The sequence below is a fragment of the Manis javanica genome, chromosome 2 (genome assembly GCF_040802235.1).
Source record: "Manis javanica isolate MJ-LG chromosome 2, MJ_LKY, whole genome shotgun sequence".
Lineage (NCBI taxonomy): Eukaryota > Metazoa > Chordata > Mammalia > Pholidota > Manidae > Manis > Manis javanica.
This window is the reverse complement of record NC_133157.1, coordinates 101,246,702-101,273,566: the sequence shown is the minus strand read 5'-3', so window position 1 is coordinate 101,273,566 and position 26,865 is coordinate 101,246,702. Positions and strand designations below refer to the sequence as shown.

The following is a 26,865-nucleotide window of genomic DNA, read 5'->3' as shown; positions in this document are numbered from 1 at the left end:
AAGCCTTTCACAAAGTTGCACACAAAAGGCTATTTAAAAATTGAGTCATCATGGTATGGTGTAATGGTGTAATGCTCAGGGAAGTTGCTTAGAGACAAGAAACAATGGTTTAAGATAAAAGGTCACCTCTTGAAGGAAGAAATGTAAACACTGGCATTCCCCTGTAACTTGACTTGTTTAATATTTTTATTAATTATTTGGAGGAGGGAAGGCACAAGGACACTTAATAAACTGAAGTCAGTGTGAGGTTGTGTGAATAGGCAGAAAATATTGCCCTTCACTGGGCAAAGGTAAAGTACTGAACTTAGAGAAAAAAATCTAAAATATACTCAGAAGATTTACTTATTCATTCATTAAATACTTATTGAGAAATCGACAGTGTGGCCAGATATTGTGCTACAAATTGGGGAGGAAATTATAATTAAAAAAACATTTCTCCCTGCTGTTAGAGAACTTAAATAGAACAAGGAGATATTTCCTGAATCCTGAGAAAAAAAAATTTAAAGTGAATACAGGAAGTAGTTCACACAACAGGAAACTCATAGAGTGTAGTTTTCTAAGAGTTAAGCTGATAAGGTTGAAAAATGTAAATGTACTCAAAGTATTTAGATAATTTCCTAAAAGGCTATGATAGTTTTGTTAAGGGAAGCTAGAATATTTGGGGCAATATCCATAACATCTGGATATATTAGGACCACTTTTGTTGCAAGTGACAAAAACCCAATTCAAAATGAACTAAAAAAAAAAAAGGTAAGCCTGGATTTAGGCATAGCTGAGCATAGGGAGGTGGAAGACGACATAGAGCTTGGTGTAGTTCATTCACTGTCCACCTTTCAGCTCTGATTTATTCTGTGTTGGTTCCAGTCTAAGAAATTTTTTTTCATGTGGAGCAAAGGTGGCCTATATAGAGGTATAGAAGTTGGGGAGATTCAGTTTTCTATGTTCCACAGTACCTGTGACTTAGGAGACCACTTTTCTCCTAGCACTCATGTCAATTCCCATGAAGGAACACTGAATGGCCCATCCCCGAACCACTCACTGTGGCCAGAAAGTTGATGTATTGTTACCAGCCAGGCCAAGGACACCACAGCTCCCTACCCCAAGAGCCAGGGTGAGGGGGAGCAGTCAGCCTCCCAGAACAACTGTAGCTCTGGGAGGAAGATAGTTCCCTGCCCAGGGCAAGTTCCCAGTGAATTTGAATTAGACCAAATAAAGGCAAGGGCAAGAAGTTGAGAGTAAAGGGAGGTTTATTCTCATGACTATAGGTCTCAATCTCTCCTTGCTCCCTGCTCTCTAAGCTCCTTGCTCCCATGCTCAGGCTTAATTCTCCAGCAGCACCAGGGCTCCATGGCTCTCTGCCCACTCTGCCCCTAGCACCAGGAGGAACTCCCATGGGTGGCTCTCTGACAACTGGCTGATGCCTGACCAATTACCAGTGGAGGAGAGGAGATAATGGGTGTTTCCTCTCCACCCTCCCCTGCGCTGGTAATCCCATGACTGGCCAGCTGTTCTACCCCTGGTAAACATCTCAAAGATGTGACAACAGGCTCTTATATGTATATACAATGGGCGCTGTTAAGGTCAGGTGGGAATCCTGGTCAGAAATGTCCATTTTCCCACACCATACAGACTGAGAACAAGGAAGAAGTCATTTTCTAAACTGATGGTGAGCAGACAAAAAATATGAGAGAACAACTACTTCCTCTCCAGAAGATCATCACAGACTGACTACAGTTGTGGTAGGAACTCCTATGATAACCCTCCTGTGATCCTGCCTCCTGCTATTCACAGCCTACATGATCCCCTCTCTTTTTACAGGGTCTAGATTTAAAGACCCACTTCCAAAGAAAAGAATATGATAGAAGTGATAGTACATCACCTCTGAGATTAGTTTACAAAAACCTGCAGGTTTCACCTCAGATGCTCTCTTTCTAATTCTTTCTTGTTCACTTGAGAAAGCGGGTAGAACCAGCCACCCTGTTGGGAGTCAGTCCTATGGAGAGGCCCATGTAAGTGAGTTTGAAAGTGGATATTCCAAGACTGATAATAACTATATGAGCTTGAAAGTGAATCCTCCCCAGTCTAGTCTTTGGATGCCATGACAGATCCAGCTGACAGCTCACCTGCAACCTCAGGAGAGACCTAGAGCCAGAAGCATCCAGCTAAACTGTGCCCAGATTCCAGACCCACAAAAACTGAGAGATCATACTTTTTTTTTGTTGTAAGTCACTAAGTTTTGGGGCAATTTGTTAAACAGCAATAGATTATTAATACACTAGGATTAGTACAATAAGATAATATTTCTCTTTTTATGTACAAATAACTAAAAACAGTAAACACATCCAGGATCAGACAAAAAAAATCTGTTAAAATGTCATATGTGATTAATGTCAGGTTGGAATACTTTCTCTGTTGAAAGTGAAGAAAACTAACTTTCTGCCCCTAGACAAAACTATTGTGTATTATTTTTATCCATGAACAGACTGAATATATAGTAGCTGTATTACATCTTATTTATTAAATTCAGATCTTAAATCAAGATACAGCACTTACAGCATTCGGTAGCTAGGGAAAGTCTAGGCTATATTATATGACTATGTTGTGGTGGACTGTTTCTCTGATTTTTTTAGTGTTTCAAATGAATTTTCAATTACAATCTGAGGTGAAAAAGAATCACGTTGCCAAGTTTCCTTTGACTCATTGTTAAAAGATCTGAAATGGATCACCATGAAGGGAAGGCCCATATGAGGTCAGCATGACTTTGTCCTTAAGATATGTTTATGTCTTGGTGTTTGTAGGTTACCTAAATACCTCTTCCTGATGCAAAGTCTAAAACACATCTCCAAGGGAGAAGAAAGAAGACTGAGTCCCATATCAAAAGAGTGTTTATTAAAGCCAGGTTTCTTTAGCAACAGCTTTATTATAAAATAAAGTATATTTTTTAATGCATAAACCTATAAGCCTGTGTATAAACACCAGGCAGATGTAGCTACATAAAAAATCTCAAGTTGTAACCTCTGAAAACTGTGTAGGTAATAGAAATATTGACTAACCTCAACTGGAGTGCTTATACCTGCTACTATTTTCAGATGTTAATAGCTATCCTGGGCATTTTTGACTTCATACAATGTTGAGTGAGATTATCCTATGATGAGTGACCTAATATTTCAGAAAATTCTAATTAGCAACTAATTAACATTTCACCCTGTCATAACACAGCTCTCAAATAGCTGCTGTAAATTTCTTTATTCAAATATGACAGAGGGAGATGCCAACAAGTTCTGAAGGTGTTCTTGATAATTAGGTAGCACAGGGAACTACACTACATTTGTTATTATTTCTGTGAGATATAACTGTATCCAGACAACTAGTGTGCTCAATGTAGACCCAAACCAAAGTTGATTTGCTTTTGTATTTTATGAGATTAGTATCTCACACTGAGCCTATAATATGCCTCCCACCTTCTTATAGACTCCAGGTTTTCTTTTTTGTTTTTTAAATATTTTTGAGGAATATTGGTATATAACATTATGTTAGTTTCAGGTGTACAACATCAGAATTCAATGTTTGTGTACACTACCAAGTGATCACCACAAGTCTATTTACCATCTGTCACCATGCTATTGAACCCCCTAACTAGTTTTGCCCACCCCCAACCCTCTTCCCACTGATAACCACCAATCTGTTCTCTGTATCTTTGAGTTTTGTTTTGTTTTGTTGTTTAGATTCCACATGTAAGTGAAATTATACAGTATTTGTCTTTCTCTGTCTGACATATTCACTTAGCATCACACCCTGTAGGCCCATCCATGTTGTCACAGATGGCAAGATTTCCTTTTTATGGCAGAGTAATATTCCATGTATATGTACCACATCTTCTTTATCCATTCATCCACTGACGGACATTTAGGTTGTTGCCATGCTTTGGCTATTATGAATAATGCTGCAGTAATCATATGAGTGCATATATCTTTTCAGATTAGTGAATTTGTTTTCTTTGGGTAAATTTCCAGAGGTGGAATTCCTGGGTGGTATTAGTTTTTGGAAGGGCCTCTGTACTGCTTTCCACAGTGGCCACACCAATTTGCAGCCCCACCAGCAGTGCCTGAGGGCTCTTTCCCACATCCCAATCCCACATCTTGCTGGTATTGGCCATGCCAACCTGTGTGAGGTGGTATGTCATGTGGCTTTGATCTGCAGGTACCTGATGGTGAGGGAAGTGGGGCATCTTTTCATGGGCCTGTTGGCCATCTGTATCTCTTCTTTGGAAAAATATCTATTTAAGTCCTTTGCCCACATTTTCATTGGGTTATCTGTGTTTCTGGTGTAAGTTGTATGAGCTTTTTATATATTTGGATATTAGCCCTTTATTGGCTATATCATTTGCAAATACATTCTCCCATACATTAGGTTACCTTTTCATTTTGCTGGCGGTGTCCTTTGCTGTGCAGAAGCTTTTTAGTTTATTTGGTCTAATTTGTTTATTTTTGTTTTTGTTTCCTTTGCTTGGGAAGACCTGTACAGAATAAAATTACTAATGCTTATGTTCAAGAGTATACTGCCCATGTTTTCTTCTAGTAACTTTATGGTTTCAGGTCTTATATTTGGGTCTTTAATTGTTTTTGATTTATTTTTGTGTGTGATATGAGACAGTGATCCAGTCTCATTCTTGTGCATGTGGCTGTCTGGTTTTCCCAGCACCATTTAATAAGAGCTGGTCTTCCCCTCATATATTCTTAGCTCCTTTGTTGTAAATTAATGGACCATATATCTGTGGGTTTATTTTTGGGATATCTGGTCTATTCCATTGATTGATGTGTCTTAGGCCAATACCAAACTGTTTTGGTTACTATAGTTTTGTAGTACAGTTTGAAATCACAGAGCATGGTAACACCAGCTTTGTTCTTTTTTCTCAAGATTGCTTTGTGCAGGGTGAGTGAGTCTGCACAAGAGTCCCTTGAAAGGAGTATCTTAGATCTTCACAGACCCCTGCAATCCCTGGACTCAGGCAGCATTGGTTCCAGAGCCAGATTGTTTGGAGTCCACTTCTCTGTGCAGAGCTCAAGGATTGGGGCATACTATGTGGGACAGAAACTCCTCACTCATCAGCGAGAGGCTCCAGACCCCTGAGATCCCTCCTGGTTGTGGTTCAGCATGACAGGGTTGGGGGTTCCTGTTTTCTTGAAGCTGCACTTTTATCCCTTGCTATGAAGGGAGCTGTTCAGCTAGTTTTCAGTGGTCATTTTTCCAGGTGTAGCTGTAAATTTGTTGTGTCTGTGAAAGGAGGTGAGTTCAAGGTCTTCCTACTCTGCTATCTTCAGGCTCTAGGTTTTCTTGCAAGGAACAAGAAGCAGGGCCCATTACATAGGATTCATTGAAATTCAGTGAGTACTTAGAATTCACTACTTGTTACCAGTTAACTCATTTTATGGTACCAATTCCTCTGTCCTAATCAATTCTTATTCATGCATAGAAAATTCCATTTTACATTTGGTTTTAGCATATATTACATGTGGTTGAGTGGTGATTGTTTTTTTTTTTCTTTTCCTTCCTTATATAACACTACTACTATAGAGGACTATTTTGAAGCTGTTTAATTTTTGCTGTTGTTCATTCCTTTGAAGCTTTATGATGAAAATTATATGAATATACATGCACATGTTCATACAGACCTACTGTCTTACTGCTTACGGTGCTAAGCAGCACTGTTAAAAACAAAATTCAACTAGTAACTTTGTTTGTTTCTCAAACACACCAATGAGTGTCCACCTCTAAGCCTTTGCCTGTTGTCTTCCCTTCCGGTAACCTCGGCCTCCAGCTGCTCCCACACTCCATTCGCAGCTGACATGCAGGTGTTTACTGAGAGCTCTTCCCAATCACTCTCGTATCCTGTTTCAGACTTCTGACAAGTATTTCCCAAACATGTCCTGTACAACAAATCCTATGCTAAGTGCTGGGGACATAATCATGAACAAACAGACTAAAATCCAAGTTCTATGGGGCTTATATTTGTCTTCATAACATTATTCACCACTGCAATTAGCTTGTTCGTTTTCTCAGTGCTTTTGTTTGAGAAACAGAAAGGTTCATGTGCTAGAGGATTGTGAAGAAGGGGAGGGTGTACAAGATGTGGTTGGACAGGAGGGCCAGATCAACAGGGTCTTGTCAGTGCTAGTGATGAGGAGTTTTAATTTTACAAAGCAGCTGAAAGCCATGGTAGATTTATCAGGAAAATGACACTATCTGATTTATGCTTTTACGAGCTTATGCTTTGCCCACCTTACACTTATCAGGATGGCAAAAGTGTGATGACCATGATGACAAGCGCTGGTGGGGATGTAGGAAAGTTGCAGCCCCTGTGTCCTGCTGGTGGGAGTGTCCAGTGCACAGCTGCTGTGGACAACAGCCTGGCAGTTCCTGAAAAAATTAAAAAGAGGATCACCATGTGATCTAGCAATTCCACGTCTGGGTACATACCCAAAGCAATTGAAAGCAGGGAGTCAAACAGCTGTTTGTACACCCGTGTTCATACAGCACGATTCACAGCAGCCGAAAGGGGAAAACCACCCAAGTGTCCACCAACAGGTGGATGAATGAAATGTGGTATGCTCATGCAGTGGGACAATTTGCAGCTTTGGAAAGGAAGGGAATTCTGACACCAGCTGCAACATGGATGAAATGTAAGGACATGATGCCAAGTGAAATAAGCTGGTCACACAAGGATCACTACTGTGTGATTCCACTCACAAGGTACTTAGAGTCATCAAACTCAGGACAGGAAGTAAAATGGTGGCTGCCAGGGGCTGGTGCATGGAGGATAGGGCTATAGTGTTCAACAGGGACAGCATTTCAGTTTTGCAAGATAAAAAGTGTTCTGAGGATGGATGGATGGTGGTGATGGTTGCACAACAGCATGAATGTACTTAATGCCACCAAACTGTACACTTAGAAATGAGAAAAATGGTGAATTTTATATTTTGTGTATTTTACCACAATTAAGAAAAGGCTGCCTTACTCTGGAAGTGTTCTAGAGAAAAGTTTGCAGAAGAGCATAGCTGGTTGTGAAGTGAGTATTCTCCCTTCTTCCTAACAGCAGCCATTTTCTCCTCTCTCCTTTTTGGCAGAGCCCCCCTTCAGGGACCCACTCTTTCCCCAAACACCCTGTGCTCCAAGAGGGAATGATCTCACCTCCAGCTCCAAGGCTGGGCCTGCCTTCCTAGGGCAGAGGTCCTTAAAATGAGGAGAACCGGGGGCAGAGCCAAGATGGTGGTGTGAGTAGGGCAGTGGAAATCTTCTCCCAAAGCCATATTATGTTTTTGAAAATACAACAAATACTAAATTCCTAAAAGAAAGACCAGAAGATACAGTACAACAGCCAGGCTACATCTACATCTGTGAGAACATAGCACCTCACGAAGTGGGTAAGATACAAGCCGCGGCCTGGCGGGACCCAAGCACACCCCCTACCCCAGCTCCCCAATGGGAGGAGAAGAGTCGAAGCGGGGAGAGAGAGGGAGCCCAGGACTGCTAAATAGCCAGCCCTAGTCATCCGCAATGGAAGCGCAGACACACAGTGCATGGTGTGCTGGATACCAGGGAAACAGAACAGTAAAACCTGCGAGCAGGTTGCAACAGCTGGTACCCTGGTGACAAAAGAAAAGTGAGTGCTTTTTGAAAATCTTAAAGGGACAGGAGCCTCACAGCTGGATGGAAGCATCCTGGCACACTCAGCCGAGCAGATGGGAATCCCGGGGAAGTTCAGGCGCTCTAACCCCCTGGGCAGCAGCACAGCTCTGAGGCCCCTCATGGTGATAAGCAGCCTCCCACCTGTTCGCCCTCCAATGTGGCTCCACCATAGTGGAGAAGCAGCCTGAGACCAGCCACACCCACAGCAGCCACGCAGAGCCCCATCTGCAGCCGCCCAGACTCAGAGGCCCCCTTGGTGCATAGCTGCCCAGCACAAGCCGCTAGGGGTTGCCATTCTCACAGGAAGGGAAGGCTACAGGCAAGCAGGAAGGGACTTTATTCTCCCAGCTGACACATGTGTCAACTGCCTACGACTACCTCTATTGCCATGAAAAGGCCGAAGAATTTGATACAGACAATAATCACATGGACATCCCCTGAGAGGGAGCCTGGGGAGGTAGATTTAACCAATATTCCTGAAAAAGAATTCAAAACAAAGGTCATAACCATGCTGATGGAGCTGCAGAGAAAAATGCAAGAGCTAATGGATAAAGTTGGGAGGGAGAATACAGAAATACAACAGTCTCTGGAAGGACTTAAAAGCAGAATGGACGAGGTGCAAGAGGCTGTTAATGGAACAGAAATCTGAGAACAGGAACACAGAGAAGTTGATGCAGAGAGAGATAAAAGGATCTCAAGGAATGAAAGAATATTAAGAGAACTGTGTGACCAATCCAAACAGAACAATATCCACATTATAGGGGTACCAGAAGAAGAGAGAGAAAATGGGATAGAAAGTGTATTTGAAGAAATAATTGCTGAAACCTTCCCCAAACTGGGGGAGGAAATAGTTGCTCAGACCATGGAAGCACACAGAATTCCCAACAGAAGGGACCCAAGGAGGACAACACCAAGACACATAATAATTAAAATGGCAAAGATCAAGGACAAGGACAGAGTATTAAAGGCAGCCAGAGAGATAAAAAAATGTCACCTACAAAGGAAAACCCATCAGGCTATCATCAGACTTCTCAACAGAAACCTTACAGGTCAGAAGAGAATGGCATGATACATTTAACACAATGAAACAGAAGGGCCTTGAACCAAGAATACTGTATCCAGCATGATTATCATTTAAATATGAAGGAGGGATTAAAGAATTCCCAGACAAGCAAAAGTTGAGAGTATTTGCATCCCACAAACCACCTCTACAGGGTATTTTAGAGGGACTGCTCTAGATGGAAGCACTCCTAAGGCTAAATAGATGTCACCAGAGAAAACAAAATCACAGCAAAGAAAGCAGACCAACCAAATACTAACTAAAGGCAAAAAATGAAATCAACTACCCACAAAAGCAATCAAAGGAAACACAAAAGAGCACAAAATAAAACATCTAGCATATAAACAATGGAGGAGGAAGAATAAGAAGGGAGAGAAACAAAGAATCATCAGACTGTGTTTATAATAGCTCAATCAGTGAGTTAAGTTAGACAGTAAGATAGTAAAGAAGCTACCCTTTAACCTTCTGTAAACACGAATCTAAAGCCTGAAATGGCAATAAGTACATATCTTTCAATAGTGACCCTAAATGTAAATGGACTGAATGTACCAATCAAAAGACACAGAGTAAGAGAATGGATAAAAAAGCAAGACCATCTATATGCTGCTTACAAGAGACTCACCTCAAACCCAAAGACATGCACAGACTAAAAGTCAAGGGATGGAAAAAATATATTTCATGCAAACAGCAGGGAAAAAAAGCAGATGTTGCAATACTAGTATCAGACAAAATACACTTCAAAACAAAGAAAGTAGCAAAAGATAAAGAAGGACATTACATAATGATAAAAGGGTCAGTCCAACAAGAGGATATAACCATTATAAATATATTTGCACCCAATAAAGGAGCACCAATATATGTGAAACAAAGACTAACAGAATTAAAGGAGGAAATAGACTACAATGCATTCATTTTAGGAGACTTCAACACACCACTCACTCCAAAGGACAGATACACCAGAGAGAAAATAAGTAAGGACACAGAGGTACTGAACAACACACTAGAACAGATGGACCTAACAGACATCTATAGAACTCTACACCCAAAAGCAACAAGATACACATTCTTCTCAAGTGCACATGGAACATTCTCCAGAATAGACCACATACTAGGCCACAAAAAGAGCCTCAGTAAATTCAAGAAAATTGAAATTCTACCAACCAACTTCTCAGACCACAAAGGTATATAACTGCACAAAGAAAGCAAAAAGGCTCACAAACACATGGAAGCTTAACAACATGCTCCTAAATAATCAATGGATCAATGACCAAATTAAAATAGAGATCCAGCAATATATGGAAACAAATGACAACAACAACACAAAGCCCCAACTACTGTGGGACGCAGTGAAAGCAGTCTTAACAGGAAAGTATATAGCAATCCAGGCATATTTAAAGAAGGATGAACAAACCCAGATGAATAGTCTAACATCACAATTATCAAAATTGGAAAAAGAAGAACAAATGAGGCCTAAAGTCAGCAGAAGGAGGGACATAATAAAGATCAGAGAAGAAATAAATAAAATTGAGAAGAATAAAACAATAGAAAAAAATCAATGAAACCAAGAGCTGGTTCTTTGAGAAAATAAACAAAATAGATAAGCCTCTAGCCAGACTTATTAAGAGAAAAAGAGAATCAACACACATCAACAGAATCAGAAAAGAGAAAGGAAAAATCACGATGGACCCCACAGAAATACAAAGAATTATTAGAGAATACTATGAAAAGCTATATGCTAACAAGCTGTAAATCTAGAAGAAACGGACAACTTCCTAGAAAACTACAACCTTCCAAGATTGACCAAGGAAGAAACAGAAAATCGAACCTGAGAGCTTTTCCTCTAAGATTGGGAACAAGACAGGAATGCTCACTCTTCCCACTGTTATTCAACATAGTACTGGAGGTCCAAGCCATGGCAATTAGACAAAACAAAGAAATACAAGGAATTCAGATTGGTAAGGAAGAAGTCAAACTGTCACTATTTGCAGATGACATGATATTGTACATAAAAAACCCTAAAGATTCCGCTCCAAAACTACTAGAACTAATATCGTAATTCAGCAAAGTTGCAGGATACAAAATTAATACACAGAAATATGTGGCTTTCCTATACACTAACAATGAACTAGCACAAAGAGAAATCAGGAAAACAATTTCTTTCACAATTGCATCAAAAAGAATAAAATAGCTAGGAATAAACCTAACCAAGGAAGTGAAAGACCTATACCCTGAAAACTACAAGACATTCTTAAGAGAAATTAAAGAGGACACTAACAAATGGAAACTCATCCCATGCTCTTGGCTAGGAAGAATTAATATTGTCAAAATGGCCATCCTGCCCAAAGCAATCTACAGGTTCAATGCAATCCCTATCAAATTACCAACAACATTCTTCAACAAACTGGAACAAATAGTTCAAAAATTCATATGGAAACACCAAAGATCCTGAATAGCCAAAGCATTCCTGAGAAGGAAGAATAAAGTGGGGGGATCACACTCCCCAACTTCAAGCTCTATTACAAAGCCACAGTAATCAAGACAATTTGGTACTGGCACAAGAACAGAGCCACAGACCAGTGGAACAGAATAGAGACTCCAAACATTAACCCAAACATATATGGTCAATTAATATATGATAAAGGAGCCGTAGGCATACAATAGGGAAATGATAGCCTCTTCAACAGTTGGTTGGCAAAACTGGACTGGTACATGTAAGAGAATGAAACTGGATCATTTACTAACCCAATACAGAAAAGTAAATTCGAAATGGATCAAAGATCTGAATGTAAGTCATGAAACCATAAAACTCTTAGAAAAAATATAGGCAAAAATCTCTTGGGACATAAACATGAGTGAATTCTTCATGAACATATCTCCCCGGGCAAGGGAAACAAAAGCAAAAATGAACAGGTGGGAGTATATCAAACTGGAAAGCTTCCGTACAGCAAAGGTCACCATCAGTAGAACAAAAAGGTATCCTACGCTATGGGAGAATATATTCATAAATGACAGATCCGATAAAGGGTTGACATCCAAATTATACAAAGAGCTCATGCACTTCAACAAACAAAAAGCAAATAATCCAATTAAGAAATGGGCAGAGGAACTGAACAGTTTTCCAAAGAAGGAATTCAGAGGGCCAACAGACACATGAAAAAATGCTCCACATCGCTAATCATCAGAGAAATGCAAATTAAAACCATAATGAGATATCACCTCACACCAGTAAGGGTCGCCATCATCCAAAAGACAAACAGCAACAAATGTTGGCAAGGTTGTGGAGAAAGGGGAACCCTCCTACACTGCTGGTGGGAATGTAAATTAGTTCAACCATTGAGGAAAGCAATATGCAGGTTCCTCAAAAAGCTCAAAATAGACATACCATTTGATCCAGGAATTCCACTTCTAGGAATTTACCCTAAGAATACAGCAGCCCAGTTTGAAAAAGACAGATGCACCCCTATGTTTATAGTAGCAGTATTCACAATAGCCAAGAAATGGAAGCAACCTAAGTGTCCATCAGTAGATGAATGGATAAAGAAGGTGTAGTACATATACACAATGGAATATTATTCAGCCATAAGAAGAAAAGAAATCCTACCATTTGCAACAACCTGGGTGGAGCTAGCGGGTATTATGCTCAGTGAAATAAGCCAGGTGGAGAAAGACAAGTACCAAATGATTTCAGTCATCTATGGAGTATAAGAACAAAGCAAAAACTGAAGGAAAAGAACAGCAGCAGAATCACAGAACCCAAGAATGAACTAACAGTTACCAAAGAGAAAGGGACTGAGGAGGATGGATGGGAAGGGAGGGATAAGGGGGGTGAAAAAGAAAGGGGGCATTATGATTAGCATGTATAATTTTGGGGGAGACATGGGGAGGGCTGTGCAATACAGAGAAGACAAGTAGTGATTCTACAGCATTTTACTATGCTGATGGACAGTGACTGTAATGGGGTTGTGGGGAGGGACTTGGTGAAGGGCTGAGCCTAGTAAACATAATGTTCCTCATGTAATTGTAGATTAATGATACAAAAAAAAATGCATTAGAACCACAAGGGGCTCTGAGACCCTTTCAAGGGTCAGTGAGTTTCTTCCTTTTCCAACTACATATTTGAGTGAGGCTGGGTTTTCAAATATTATTATTGCTTCTACTAACATTGCAACAAACTGAATATTTGCTTCTACTAACATTGCAACAAACTGAATGGATACAGAAGTATATATGAGAATCCACTGTCTTACACTAAGCCAAATACCAAAGTGACCTGCAAAAATGTGAGGCAATGCCACATGGTGCTCATTAAATGCTTCAGCTATGGCTGAAAATAGAGCTGCCAAGTGATAAAGCAACCTGTCTTCTGGGGATATACCCAAAGGAAATGAAATCAGTACCTCAAAGAGACACCTGCACTCCCATGCTCATGGCAGCATTATGCACAATAGCTAAGTGTCTGTCAGTGGGTGAATGGATAAAGAAACTGTGGCGTATATATACAATGTAATATTATTCAGCCTTAAAAAGGAAGGAAATCCTGCCACTTCTGACAATGTGGATGAACCCGGAGGACATTATGCTAAGTGAAATAAGCCAGACATAGAAAGACAAAAACTGCACAATCTCACATCTAAAAAAGTCAAATCTATAGAAGCAGAGACTAGAAAGGCATTAACAGATGAGAGAAATGGGGAGATGTTGGTCAAAGGCTACAAAGTCACAGTTACATAGCATGAATAAGTGTAGAGATTTAATGCACAGCAGTGGTGACATTATATATATAACATATGTGACATTATATCGAATATATATAACTTATTATATCTAATATATCTAATATATAATTATATTTCCAGTATATGCTGGAAATATGCTGAGAGTATATTTCAGGTGCTCTCATCATAAAGAACAAATGATAATTATGGGAGGAGAAATGTTGATTAGCTTGACTGGAGCAATCATTTCTGTGTATAGCAAATCATTGCACACCTTAAATATATACAGTTTGTATTTTAAAAATGCTTTTGCTTTGTCTTACTACACTGATGGACAGTGACTGCATTGGGGTATGGGTGGGGACTTGATAATATAGGTAAATGTAGTAACCACATTCATATTAAATTTATGGGAGATTAGGGCTTGAGAAGCAGATTTTGAATTTATTAGCATATAAATAATAGTTCAATTAAATCAAGAGAGCACAGGAAGCAACCTAATTGTCCAATGATGGATGAATAGATAGAGATACGGTGCATATATACAATATAATGGAATATTACTCAGCCATAAAAAAGAATAAAATCTTGCCATCTGTGACAACATGGATGAACTTAAGAGGTTATTATTCTAAGTGAAATAAGCCAGAGAAAGACAAATACCATATGATTTCATTTATATGTGGAATCTAAAAAACAAACAAACAAGCAAAGAAAACAAATAGAGTCATAAACGTGGAGATCAAAGTGTTGGTTACCATAGGGGAGGGGGGTTAGGAGAGGGGTAAAGGGTATGAAAGAGGAACAAAATTCCAATGACAAAATAAATTAGTCACAGAGATGAAAATTGTAGCATAGGGAATAATGTAATATCTTTGCATGGTAACAGATGGTAGCTACATTTATTGTGGTGAGCATTTAGTAATGCATATAATTGTGGAATCACTATGTTGCACATCTGAAACCAATATAATGTCAACTATACTTCAACAAACAAATAAATAAATAAAGATCATGAGAATACATGTCAGAAAGCAGGCATTGCCAGAAGAGCAATGGGAACATTACTGTTTAAGGGATGGATAAAGGAATCCTTTGGGGGTAAGTTATTAAGGTAAGAGTGGAGAAGGAAGCATGAATTAGAGCAGAGGTGCAATCTGTCTGGGCTGTGACCAGCAACTGCAGCCAGGGAAGACACAGTGGTGTTTGCTGGCTGCAGAGTTCTCAGTGGAGCTATTGTCAGACATCAGAGTGAACTTAGCCTTCTACAGTGTGTGCACAGCATGTGAGAAGAAGGCACTTTTATAGTTGCCTCTGTGTCCAGGCTCAAGGATCTGAACTTCTACATGCCTTCATAACCAAGTGTCTTTCCATCGGCCCTTCTAAGAATGGGTCTCCAGGCTTCCTGTCCTGTAGGAGCTCTGTTAGAGGGTCTGTAGCCCTTTCCCAAACCCTCTGGGCGCCCAGTGCCCTAGTTACTGGCTCAGACCTTAAAATGAACAAGCTACAACTGACCCTTGAACAACACAAGGGTTAGGGGTGCCCACTCCCCACGCAGTGGAAAATCCATGTATAAATTTTGACTCCCCCGTAACTTAACTACTAATAGCCTACTGTTGCCTGAAAGCTTTACCGATAACATGAAAAGTTGACTAATACATATTTTGTACGTTCTATACATCATATACTGTATTCTTACAGTAAACTGTAGAAAATAACGTTTTTTCAAATTGTTGCAAATCTCCAAAAAATTTCTAATATGTTAATTGAAAAGCATCTACATATAATTGGACCCCCACAGTTCCAACCCGTGTTGTTCAAGGGTCAACTGCACTGCAAAAGTGGGTGTGGGAAGACGCTGGTCCTCATCACCAATGGCGGGCCAGAGTAGGCCAGGAAGGTGATCACTTCTTCCTGCTTATTCCTCCAGATAGGCCCTGTTGGGACCTTTGACAGGAGCACTTAGGAAGTATTTGCCCGTGATCACCACTTTCAAAGTGGGGACAACAGGAAGACCCCATGCCTGCCTCTAACCTGCCTGCTGCAAAACATTTACATCTGGTCTTCTGCCTGATGGAAGAAAAGCCCATTTTTCATTTTCAGTTGAATGTTCTCAGACTTAAAATGTGTGCCTTTTGTTCATTCTAATTTGCCTACATCTGTGTAAAACAAAAGTTCATTTTCAGAGCAGTGTGGAGGGGGACTGTGCACAATTCCAGTTATTGTATAGAGAGGCTGTGTGCCTGACTTTTTATTCAGCAAGAGAATAATATAACCATGGGTGGGTGTTTTCTCTAGCTCATGCTGGTGATGTCTTGTCTCTCTCTCAAGGAACAATGGGCATTTATTTAAGATGACCTTGATTTAGTTCACTACTTTATTTTTTCATTTGAAATGGCTCTCAACTGTGAAGTGGGTGAAAAAATGAGTTAATTTCTTGAATATTTTAAATAGTTGCCCTAGGTTCTAATTTTACCTACAATGGAAACATTTGAAAGTTTATAATATTAACATTATTCCATCAAGCTAATATGAAATGAAGAACATAAATAGATATTTTGGTGTAGATCGTGACACAAATACTTCCAGTCCTGGGCTCATTTCTGCATACATTAAAAAAAATACTTCTCTTCCAACACTATTGAATTTTATACTTAAAATTGGTTAAGATGGTATATTTTATGGACATTTTACAATTAAAAGAAACACTTCTAAATCTTCAAAATTTGGTAGCATTAGTTTAATGAAGAAAGAAGTACTTTCAATAGTTTCTTATTTCAGTTTGTAGATTAGTTTTAATAAAATCAGTGATTATGAAGGCTTAATTTAAAATTAACCCTTAAGATGTTATATCTATGTATCTAACATCTATCCACCTACATATCCGAACTCATAGAAATATTTTACTTAAAAATATGAAATGCTTCACAAATTTGCATGACATCCTAGTGCAAGGGCCATGTTAATATTCTCTGAATTGTTCCAGGTTTTAGTTTATGTGGTGCTGAAGCGAGCACCAGATGCTGTAACTCTAGAAAAACTACTTGGCATCACAGAATTATAGAACAACAGGAGACCTAAGGGTCACCTTGAGGTTTCAAATGACAAATCTTTGTTCTACAGATGAGCAAGTTGGCTTCTAGGTTAGGCCAAGAACCTGTGACTAGGATCCAAAGCCATCTTCAAAGGACAGCCACTTGGTGACAGAATACAAAGCTGAGTCCTGAAAAGTCATACACACTCTAGAAAACTTGTTTCAGAAATTGGGGGTTCCCTCCACCCAAAGCAAAAGAAAAAAGTGGCTGTCTGCCCCACCTCACTTTTTTCTCACTCTCCAGAAGCAGCTACTTTGATTTTTTTTCATCTCCAAATCTCTGCTACTTCTTGATTATTCATGTTTAAGCATTGTCTGTTGTCTTATTACCATGGAAGATGAGGACTGAGCCCTTTCACTGAACACCATCAACATAAGCCTGGCTGCTAGCATTCAGGTAACCAAGTAGTAGGAAAAGAGCTGAGTTTCGAAATATTTTGATTGTAAACTTTCATGCTACCCTCTGTATCAGTCAGGATCCAAGGGGATTAACTTAAATGGACACAGAGAACTTTACTCTAAGGAAGAAACCATCTTGGAGGGGCCCCTCCCCGTGTCTGGCTTTAGCTCTCACTGGTACAGGCGTGGCTGCAAGCCTCTTGGGCAGTGGATGGTTTGCTGGGTTTCCTGGGCTGGAGGTGCCATAGTCCCCAGGCAAGCAGGAAATCTCCTTCTGGGGTAGTCAGGCAGAGGCTGGTAAGCAGGGCATTATGGCTGGGGCTGGGCAAAAGGAAGCACCTCACTGAGACAGGTGGCCTGGGCTGGCACACAGGTGGACAGGAAGTGCCTCTCCACACGTCTGAAGGGCAGGCTTACAGCAGCCAGGACCTGGAGAGCCTACTTGCTGGCCAGAGAGGTGGCCATGTGGCCAGGGCTGCAAGTGCACTAAGGGACTGTGGACGCTGGGGCTGACTGTCACTGGATGTGCCCACCCCGCCCCCTGCCCACACACGACTACTGGATGGTATTAGCAAGAAGAAACTGAAGCTTTGCAGAGCTAGAAAGGAGAAAAGGAACACTGCTTAGAGGCGCCCGCTCAATGTCCTAGTGTAGGCAATTGTATTCATCTGCCAGGACTGCTGTAACCACAACCAACCAACTAGGCGACTTATAAATTTGTGGGGTCACTGTTCTGGAGGCAAAGTCAGGGGGTTGGCAGGTTGGTTCCCTCACAAAGGGAAGGGTCTGTTCCAGGGCTTGTAGGCAGCCTCTGTATCTCTGTCAAATTTTTCCTTCATAAGAACAGCAGCAATACTGGATTATAGCCACTCAGATGACTTTTTTTTTTTTTGAGAGGGCATCTCTCATATTTTTTGATCAAATGGTTGTTAACAACAATAAAATTCTGTATAGGGGACTCAATGCACAATCATTAATCCATCTCAAGCCTAATTCTCATCAGTCTCCAATCTTCTGAAGCATAATGAACAAGTTCTTACATGGTGAACGAATTCTTACATAGTGAATAAGTTCTTACATGGTGAACAGTACAAGGGCAGTCATCACAGAAACTTTCGGTTTTGATCACGCATTATGAACTATAAACAATCAGGTCAAATGTGAATATTCGTTTGATTTTTATACTTGATTTATATGTGGATCCCACATTTCTCCCTTTATTATTATTATTATTATTTTTATTTTTAATAAAATGCTGAAGTGGTAGGTAGATGCAAGATAAAGGTAGAAAACATAGTTTAGTGTTGTAAGAGAGCAATTGTAGATGATCAGGTGTGTGCCTGTAGACTATGTGTTAATCCAAGCTAGACAAGGCAATAAAACATCCATGGATACAGATTTCTCTCAAAACAGGGGGGGTGAGGTTCTAAGCTTCACCACTGTTGATCCCCAATTTCTCACCTGATGGCCCCCCTGCGATTGTGCCTGTCTTAGGTTGTTCCTCCCTTGAGGAATCTTACCCGTCTCTGGCTAACCAGTCATCTTCTGGGGCCATACAGGGAGATGTAAAGTTGGTAAGTGAGAGAGAAGCCATATTGTTTGAAAAAGTTAGCTTTTTACTTCTTTGCAGATTTATGCCCTGTGGTGTCTATGCCCAGCATTTGTCTTGAGGTATCTTTACCACTTGGAGGAATTATGATACTCGGTAAATTCGATATGAGGCATGAATTCTATTTAAGGGTTGTAATTAGGAAGGAAGAAGAAAAGCTATAGAGGTAGCAGATGGAAGAAAACATGGGAGGATTGATTATTTCTTTGACATATCTTCTTGTAGAGTAACTTAAGCATGTATAGGTTTTAAACTACTAAATTGTGCACACATATTAACATAACAGGAATAGTTACATAAACAAAGCAGATCTATAATTACCAGCCATCTCCAGTGAAAATTTGTCTATGATATGATGGATATTGTCCAACTGTACTTGAACAGTCTGAGAGAAATCAGACAAATTAAAGCAACCCATTTCTGGGAACTGTTCACATCCCATATGTTCTTTTAACCGTAGATAGTCTGTAGTCGTAAGATTTTGGAGTGCTACAACTTGCACTTCTCCTAATTCTTGGTTGAATTCCAACAGTATAGATCCAGTCAAATTTGTTGTTTTACTGTATGCACAGGCCAGCTTAGATATCTCCTTTTTCATTCCAATGGCAAGTCCAGGAAATGGTGGGATGGATGCAGCTACAACTGCAGCATTGCCTGGATCTTTGTGGAGGGTTTTTGATGATCATCTTCTGGTATGAGTCTTCCAGAGAGTGCTGATATTGGAAGTTCTTCTTCATATCGTATCTTAGTTCATTTTCTGGGTAGCCAAATTAGGCTTTGATCTTCTGTATAAAAACAAACAGACCCTTTGTCCACACTTTGATATGCCCTTTATACCATTGTGTAGAACTCATTGGAGGTCACCACACAGGAACTGCTTTTTTATTTTTATTAAGAGAAAGGAATATTATCAGAAAAGTGTACCTCCATAGCTGATCATCTGACACCCTTTAAGTGATCAAAATTAAGGATATTTAAAGTATGCGTTAATCTTTGATTTACCATTAGTTTTTCAGATGACTTTTAACTTGGTCATCTTGGTTATCTCTGAGAAGACCCTATTTCCAAGTTAGGTCACATTCTGAGATACTGGTTAGGGCTTTAACATACGAATTTGGGGGGTGGACACAATTCAATCCCTCGTGCCAATGATGGGTGAATTTGGAGATGAGAGGTAATGAATCACTAACAGGCACACCCCTTTGTTTTCAGCCCACCCTCTGTTCCTGGTTTTTCCCAGTCTAGAGCCCCTCTATTTTTACCCTTTCTAAAGGATAAACTCATGGGCTTCTGCTGGATGTTGGAGAGGCAGTTGCCAAGCAACTAGGCAGGGCTGATGGTAGATGAGGCTGTTCTAGAACTCAATTTGCTGAAGAAATAGGTCAGGTGGTGATACCTAAGTACCAGAAGACAGGTGAACACAATTATTATGTGCAGCAGGGCTGGGATGTCAGCCAACAGGTCTGGACCCACAGAGTTCTGGATATGGCTAATAGAACACAGCAAATCGAGGGGCAAGACTGATGGCCAGCCAACAAGGATACTATTCAGGTTTTACCATCACATTATCAATGATAGAATACAAAGAGGCTGAGGGAAGTTGCTCCAATAAGTGACAATCCCTTGCCCAGTTCGTTTTCCAACTCAGAACACACTGAACGAAGAGGTTGGGCCCCAGAAGGAAGGACCTCATGACAACTTACCAAGTATAGATTGCAACCATTCCTCCAAGTCTTCAGCCATTTCCTCAAGTAACTACGCTGGAGAAAGGGTAATACCCAAATATTCAGAGGGAGGACTGTTGGACACAGTGTCCAAGATTTGAAGCATCATCATGGGAGGGACTTATAGGGACATGGCAATAAAGGGAGTGCTGTCCAAGTCATAAATGTGTATGTAAGTGCTCACATTAAAGCTGTGTATGCTCTGTGGATCTTCCTGGTGGCCATTTCTCTGTCTCTGTCTCGAGTTGGCACACTTAGTTGGCATGACTCCCCACGGGTACCTTTGGCTTGTGGGATAAAGACTACCCCAGAGCCCAAACAGAAGTCTCTAAGACTGCTGTGCCCTCCCTTTCCACACCCCCTTGCTAAAATAGTAAAACAATGTGCTTTTCTTTTCAGATTACAAGAGGACAAAAGCAGTTCACATTCAGCATTAAGATGCTGCGCGATTTTGCCCAGGTCCATGTTAACTCTCCTGCCCTCTGCCATAATAGTCTGAAGAGACATGGACATCTGGTCACCCCACAGAAAGTCACATCAAAACTGTTATTACACCTGTTGAGCTGGATGAGCCACAAGTGGTTCATCACTGGAGGCCCTGGCATGACACTTTGAGTGTGGGAAATAAACCTTAAGATTGTTTTCATTCAAACTTCTCCAGGAAAGGAAAATGATTTGGAGGTTGATAAAGCATACTTAAAATAACCAATACCCAATGCAACCAATATACTAATAGTCAAATAACAGAAACTAGAAAAAACAAAACAAAACAAAACACACAACTGGTCGCAAGTTGGAAGATAATAATGAAGCAACTTACTGTTTTTAAACTTGCAAATAAAGGGAAAGAATAATTTATCCTGTTTTTCCTATTCAGTATACCACTGGATAACCAAACAACAGATGAGGGCAAGGTTCTCTATTATAGCTAACCAATAAAAGGATAATCAAAGTAGAGCATTACCATTCTGTAACTCTTAACATTAATGATCTAAGCACTATTTATCAGTGGAAGCTCCAACTGGACATGATGTGCTGATGGAATACAACTACATGTGAGGCAATACTGCCCCTCAACACTTAACAAAAATCTTCATCTGGTCAAATCTGTAAATCCAAAACAAATTTACAGGACATACAAAGGACACAGGACTATGTTAAATGGTATCAAAAGGGATGTATGTGATCAGAAAAATCTGGGAAATTTCTGCAGGACAAATAACCTGCACTCTTCACAAATCAGTCATAGGAAAAAGAGATGAAAGAGAACTCTACTGCAATATATGGACTTTTATTGGATCTTCATTCAAATTGTTTACAGTAATTAAAATTTTGTTCAGGAAATTTTTTGGTGTGATAATTGTATTTGGTGTGTGTTTCAAGGCATATGTATTTTTTTTTTGAGAGGGCGTCTCTCATATTTATTCATCAAATGGTTGTTAACAATAAAATTCTGTATAGGGGACTCAATGCACAATCATTTATCAACCCCAAGCCTAATTCTCAACAGTCTCCAATCTTCTGAAGCATAACGAACAAGTTCTTACATGGTGAATAAGTTCTTACATGGTGAACAGTGCAAAGGGCAGTCATATCACAGAAACTTTCGGTTTTGATCACGCTTCATGAACTATAAACAATCAAGTCAGATATGATTATTCATTTGATTTTTATACTTGATTTATGTGAATCCCACATTTCTCCCTTATTATTATTTTTTAATAAAATGCTGAAGTGGTAGGTAGATGCAAGATAAAGGTAGAAAACATAATTTAGTGCTGTAAGAGGGCAAATGTAGATGATCAGGTGTGTGCCTATGGACTAAGTATTAATCCAAGCTAGACAAGGACAACAAAACATCCACGGATGCAGATTTCTCTCAAAACAGGGGGGTGAGGTTCTAAGCCTTACCTCTGTTGATCCCCGATTTCTCACCTGATGGCCCCCCTGTGACTGTGCCTGTCTTAGGTTGTTCCTCCCTTGAGGAAGGCATATGTATTTTTAAACATACACTGAAGTACTTATAAAAATATGTCTGGGATTGCTGCAAAATGATATGGGACAGGGTGTGCACAAGTGAGGAATTGCTGAAACTGAGTGGTAGGTACTTGGATCTTCATTACTCAGTCTGCTTTTAATATGATTAAAAACTCCTGTAATAAATAATAAAAAGATAAAAAAGCCAACCACTACCAGAATTTAAGAACAGTCTTTCTTTAGTTTTCTCCAACTAGACCTGAGTGACTATCAAGGAAATAGTCAAAAACAAACCTGAATGCTTCTTACACAGGTTAATAAGACAATCAGGCTCAGAGGAACAGAATAACATAGTCTACATGAAAGTTAAGATAACACAGATGAGACCGTGCATTTCTAGCTCTTAATTCCTTAGCTTACATATTTAATACCCACTGTCCAGGAGTATGGAATGTATCAGGAGACAAAATATACAGGAATGTAACGACATATAAGTCACTACACTCTGTCAAGATAGAAGGCCTGAGTCATACAAGGTCAACCTAGTACTTCAAATAAGTTTAAGAGAGTCACCACTTGCAAAAAATTTTTCCTCTTTATTTAAACATAAAACACATTTACAGCATGCAGGTTAACTTAAAATTACATGGCGTCTTCCCAAACCAATTATCTTTGAATGTATCTTCAAGCACTGAAAATAAACCAATGTATTCCACAGGTAGACTCAGACTCCTTTCTATCATCTCATATCAAATTGAGTTACATACAGTAGTTTTATTAAATTAAGCAAATAATTTAATTGATCACCATGAATAAATATTACTTTTATTTCATTGTTTCTCTTCTGAACCATTTATCACAACATTCAGAGGAACGTTAATATACTAGGTGATCACTTAAAAAAATCACTTAAAAAAAAAAGCAAATTGAAGTGTTAATGTTCTAGATGATCAGAAATGTTCATTTTTAAGAATAAATGCTGTTTAATGACATAACATAGGCAAAAAGAGCTCAACTGACAAATTTATGAATTCTTTGTACACTCTGTGAAAGTTTGAAATTATAAATAGAAAAGCATTGAGATATTTTTTTAAAAAAAAGCCCTAAGATTGTGTTCTGAACCAGATGCTAATTAGTTCATTGTTACACAGCACCAAGACCCGTGATGTATCTTAAAAAAAGGAAACTACCATATTCAAAAGAGAAAAATAAAATCTGCCTCGTTTAAGAATATTGCCAAAGAAGCAAGCTTTCATTTGAAAACAAAATATAAGTGCGTATGTGAATGCAGTCAAAGATATCTCCATTTAGAAAACTATCATCATAAATAAGCTGTAGCTTCTTTTCAAGTTAACTCTATTCAATCTAGTTTCATACCAAGGTTTCATCTCAGTATTTGGAGTGTTTTTTTTATCAACCCTAAAATTAACACAATTATTTAAAAGGTTGCAGACTACAACAGCAAGGATTTTTGACTGTTTAAAAAAATAAATAAATAAATCTATCTTTTAAATCAAAATCATTATAAAAGTGGAAACTACAATAGTTAAGGAAATAGAAAAATAAGCCAATTATGATCTGAGTCTTCTATGGCTCCAAATTTAATACAAATATCTGTGTATAAAACTTTTTCAAAAGTTAATTCTGCCAGCCAGATCCTCACACAGAACTTTCCAACTTTCCCTACTGACTGAATAACCTTACATCACCATTCTCTGTAAATTTCTGCCAACAGTTGCAGTCCCCGCCCCCTGCACAGATACGTAAATAATGAAATCTCTTTCCCTATTACTTTTATAGCTTTCTAAAATAAACTGTTCACTTAATTATCTAAGTGGCAAAAAGAGGTACACTAAGTGCTAATTACAAAATTATGGGCTATAGCCAACAAAATTTGAGTATTAGTGACTTGCAAATAATATACTATTTCTAGACTAAATAAGAAATAAATGATAGTGTATGACTTAGCATAGCAAGTTAAAAACACCTCAAGAATTTCAGACCAAAATTTATCTATACATTTATAAATTCTCCATGTATTTATCCTGTCCTTCCACATTTTTTCTCAATTTCCATAGGCTATACATCAATACAGTGCTAATATAAAATTATGTTTAATCCTATCTTAGCTCATTTCACAGTATTAAGATGACAAATTAAAATCTTTCCAATTCCTGTATTAATTAGCAGGTTCACTAGAATGAAGCAGGGTATTTTCATTCCATCAAGCTATGCTGATTATAGAACTGGGAAGAAGAGAAATACGATTTCTTTTTCAAACTCTCTTTCTTAAACTGTGAGATTTGCTTTTGACATTGCAAAACACTTCAGGATAACTCAGCAACAGGCATTTCATGGGATAATGAAGTAGCCTGGTTCAGTCTCAAATGCCTAGGCAGTTTTAAGGTTTCAGTGCTCAAACAGTAGTACTCAGAAACAAACTTTAGAGATGACACAAATAATTTTAACTCTGAAATCATTTCAAAGGGATTTAAAGTACAGTATTCACCTGATATATTTTGTGGACATGTAGTGTTGTAAGTGGTAAAATTTAAGACATTTAATCTAAATGCTCCATTTCTCTAAAATAAGGAAGACATTTTAATAAGAAAAACAAGAAGCAATAGCAGCTAGGTAACCTAGATTAAAAAATAAACACATACACACAAACAGGTACAAAAAGCACAATCCTATATGATACAGTTAGCTTGGCACAGTGAAGACTAAATTTAAGACACAAAAGACAAACTGTGTAATAAATAGGGCCACAGTTGTAAACTGTCATTTTTCTCTCCTAAGATGCCAAAATTGCACTCTAGTTGTGTTGGAAAGCAGCAGAGTTTACAAGAAGAGTAGGAAACAGCTGTACAGGCCAAGTATAATTTATACATTAAAAAAAAAGTTGTAATTCTACAATTCCCAGGAGTAGAGGTTATAGTCACTGAATGATTCTGCTTGATATTATGTCTTCTTCATACTTCAAATACTTTCAACATCTGAAAAGGGGAGAAATCATAGAGAAAATATTTTTTTAGTATATAAAACTCATGTTTGAGATAATCATGAAAAGAACAAGTAAATAAAATATACCAATAGTTTAAAGACATATTTTAGCTAATAGCTTTGACTACTTTCTGCAATTGAAAAGATGGTAACATTAAATGATTTGATTTCTTTTCCCTTTATTTACCCCCTAAGTAGAGCTGTTTATGAGCAGTACGATGTTTAAAAGGTCAGCCCTTCACTGGTTTTTGTTCTTCCCAAGATAACTATGAATGAGCTGATGTATGAATTATATATATATTATATCTTAAAGAAAAAGATGGTTAATAAAATGGAAGCCAGAGGGCAGTGTCAGTGACATTCTTAAGCCAAGAACCACTAATGAGCAATGTTACTTAGACAATAGCTGTGAATGAAAAAACAAAAGGGCCAGAGGGAAGAGGGGTAAAAGGATAGAGATAAACAAGAGGTACATGTGGTAGTAAAAGTGACAGTGTAATAAACAATTCCAGCAGTTGATACCTGAAGGCATCCTTCTATTAATTAAACTGCTTATTTACCTAGGTGTTTAGAAAAACTCAGCTTGTCCAAGGTATTGTATAAGCTAGAAGAACAGACATGTTATACTGAGTACTAAAAGCAATCAGAATTATTAATATACTTGCCATCTTTCTCAAAAACAGACCCAGTGTTTTGAAATGTTTTTCTTAATCATTAAAAAGCAATTTAAAACTTTCTCTAAAAAGGATTTAATTTTTCAGCAATGTATCACTTACATAGATCATATAAATCATGGTTTAAGAATACTGATGCAAGACTTTAAAAAATAAGAACAACTATCCTTTGGAATGGCAATGAAAAAAAAACTGTCAACAAATACACTTTTACAGTTACTTCAAATCTTGAAAACCCAGTTTGTTTAGGTTAGTTACCGTACCTCCTGCATTTGCTTACCAGCTCTCATTACACTGGCATCGGCACTCTCTTGTCAAGCTAAAACCCAGCTTTATTTAACAAAGGCAATCCTCTATAAATGAGATAGTTCAAAGTTTACATATGAATTTAAATGTGAGGACATTATCCATAAAGGATAAACTTTAATCTGTGATCTATATTTATGCTTTGAAAATCCCTTTGTCCATCTCCGGTTTCGGAAAAGGCAGCTTGCATCTACTCAACACCCACTTTGTACTAGGTAACTTGTATAATTCTTAAGAATGACTTTCATCGTACTAATAAAGGGGCTCAACAAATTATTTCATGGGGGAAGAAACAGAGGCCATCTCTACTTAGCAGGAAAAGAATGTCTACTGATGTGACACAATATTAAACATACTACCTTTGATGTAGTCTTGTTAAAAAATGTGTACGCTGAATCTAATAAATGCTTTCAATACACAGGGAACAGAAGAACAAGGCACCTACACACAAAAACACATCCATACAGCATATGCTTAAGATAACTGACCTAGACTCTGCAGTAAATCATGTCATTAAAAAGGTAGTGGTGGTGGTGGTGGGGGGAGATGTTCTAGATTAAAAGAGACAAAGGGTGTAACCAAATGTAAACAGCATCCTGGATTATACCCTGGTTTAGC

General features: G+C 38.7%; 1 protein-coding gene, 1 long non-coding RNA gene and 1 other non-coding gene across 3 annotated transcripts in view; 1 reads left to right on the top strand and 2 right to left on the bottom strand.

Annotated features, from left to right (window-relative positions):
* The first annotated feature begins 1,535 nt into the window (after window positions 1-1,535).
* Window positions 1,536-23,154, top strand: LOC140847769 (uncharacterized). Its single transcript, XR_012127922.1, has 2 exons — window positions 1,536-1,739; window positions 20,687-23,154. It is a non-coding gene; the product is annotated as an uncharacterized lncRNA (long non-coding RNA).
* LOC118970980 (U6 spliceosomal RNA) lies at window positions 16,371-16,478 on the bottom strand. The gene has a single exon (XR_005059207.1). It is a non-coding gene; the product is annotated as a U6 spliceosomal RNA (small nuclear RNA).
* KIF5B (kinesin family member 5B) overlaps window positions 22,841-26,865 on the bottom strand; it is a 38,669-nt gene continuing 34,644 nt past the window's right edge. Inside the window, exon 26 of the mRNA XM_037010354.2 lies at window positions 22,841-25,260. The gene's annotated coding sequence lies outside the window, so the exon portion shown is untranslated. The remainder of the gene's footprint in view (window positions 25,261-26,865) is intronic.